The sequence below is a fragment of the Schistocerca piceifrons genome, chromosome 3 (genome assembly GCF_021461385.2).
Source record: "Schistocerca piceifrons isolate TAMUIC-IGC-003096 chromosome 3, iqSchPice1.1, whole genome shotgun sequence".
In the NCBI taxonomy this organism is placed as follows: Eukaryota; Metazoa; Arthropoda; class Insecta; order Orthoptera; family Acrididae; genus Schistocerca; species Schistocerca piceifrons.
In genome coordinates this window covers 453524520-453526720 of record NC_060140.1, presented here as the reverse complement: position 1 = coordinate 453526720, position 2201 = coordinate 453524520, and the positions used below count along the sequence as shown (strand labels likewise).

Genomic DNA, 2201 nt, shown 5'->3' with positions numbered 1-2201 from the left:
ACATCATCATAAGAGGTGCAGAGGCGAACGAGTGTGCCAGGACTTACCCCAGTTTACTGCTACCAGCACCACGTCATCATAACGTGCCTGTGCTTAACATACAAAGAATTACACCATAATTTAAGAGCGAAATTGAAAACAGAAATAACTTTCCCATACACTGGTCAGTGTATGCTTAAGTAGTCATATTCTATTCTGTCAAGGAGTCCCTTGAAAAATTAAGCTCATTCTTGTTGCATAGTTGATTGCGTTTACTTAAACTTATGGGATGACTTTTTTCGGGTTCATAAACATTTACTTCTAGCTGTTATTACTTTTATGTTGTAATGATCTTGGAGATTGTCTCCTCAATTTGGTCCTACGCAACTTGACATGGAAATAAATAATTAAATAAAAAGTATATTAACATAAATATTGTAAACTCACAGAATGATCAAAATAATATGTCAGGCAAAATATACGATCTTAGAGAAAATAACGGGCCCTGAAAAGTAAAACTAGGAAGCTAAAAACTAATCAGAATGTGCAAACGTATGTCACAATTAAGCTACAAGTCTCAACATGATCAGAGCAATGTCTTGGTTAAAACTGGAATATTTTGAAAAATGGATGCCGCTAAATATTATACTCAGAAAGCGGAAAATTCGTATGTAGTCTCAGTTTTACGTAAAAATATTAAATATGTGACACCACTAAGCTACCTCTATTAGTTTGCAAGATAATTACTAAAAACCAAATTTCGAACGAAAACGTACTTAATCATGGTAGATTAAGTATCGTTTGGATTTGTAACAGAAAGTTTTAATTACAGCAATCCGTTAAATTCATGAAATCAAGTTTCAAGATTGTATTGTAAATAACAATGGTTACAAGGCATCTAAAGAGGCAGTTCAAAAGTCATGTTCTATTGTTGGTTCCATTCTAAAAATTCTATCCGGCAAATTTTAAATATAGTCGAGCTAAAACTTTTTCAGTAACTAAAGCAAACTTAGACCTATTTACATAAAAATTAATTTCTTAAACGACAGAGTTATCAATTAATATGGGTCCAAGAAATGGCCACTTAGATAATGCTACCCGTGCCTGGAGCGGTTGATAACGGATCTTCCGTTTGGCGATCTGCTGTATCCCTACATAAGTACAACCAGAGAGGCGGTGGTTGGACACACTTCGCACCAAGATATCACTCTGTCCACGCCAGTCAAACACCTGCGTGCGCCATGCGTCGGATGACGTCAGATGTGGGCAGACCTGAATGCGTTTCCGGTAAAAGTAGAAAGTGAGCTCGTGGGGACTGCACACAGTCCTGGCTTGCTTAGATTTCGCGGAAATAGCTGTTTGTGTTCCGGCTCTACTGTTGACAAAACCGCTTGGAACACGGCGTGATTATTTTCCAAGTTTAAGGCGAGCAATTATCTTTCGGTGATTAGAAGTCAGGGCTATAGACCAGTTTACTTTGAACTTCCCGTATAGGTTGCCTCTGAACTGTTAATAGTGCTGTTTTTGATAAGGATATTAGTTACGATACGAAGACTTGTATTTTGAGCGTGTGAGCTTTTACAGAATACATCAATTAGTTGAAATAAAACTTTCATTTACATTCACAGTTCCTGATCCCTCTAAGTAAATAGCAAGTAGGAACAGTTTCTTTCAGTGAGTGCAGAAAGTAATGTAGGCTTGCAGGCTGGAAATCATGGTCAGTATGTTCTCCATCTCTTCCTGGCTCATCGCAAAAATAGTTTTCAGGCTCTTGTAGACGGCGAAGGCAGGTGGATAGCACCCACAGACAATTTAAAAGTCTTTTCATAACGACATAACGAAGTAACGACCATTTGATTGTTTATGTCACCCCACAACACGTACTCTAGCAACGGCCTTGCCGCAGTGGATTCACCGGTGCCCGTCAGATCACCGAAGTTAAGCGCTGTTGGGTGTGGCCGGCACTTGGATGGGTGACCATCCGGGCAGCCATGCGCTGTTGCCATTTTTCGGGGTGCACTCAGCCTCGTGATGCCAACCGCGAAGTTATTCAACCGAATAGTAGCGCCTCCGGTCAAAGAAAACCATCATAACGACCGGGAGAGCGGTGTGATGACCACACGCCCCTCCTATCCGCACCCTCAGTTGAGGAAGATACGGCGATCGGACGGTCCCGACGCGCCACTTGCGGCCTGAAGACGGAGTGCTTTACAACACGTGCA

General features: G+C 40.9%; 1 pseudogene; it reads left to right on the top strand.

The window, feature by feature from the left end:
• Positions 1-1866: 1866 nt before the first annotated feature.
• LOC124790295 lies at positions 1867-1984 on the top strand (annotated as a pseudogene).
• Positions 1985-2201: the final 217 nt, after the last annotated feature.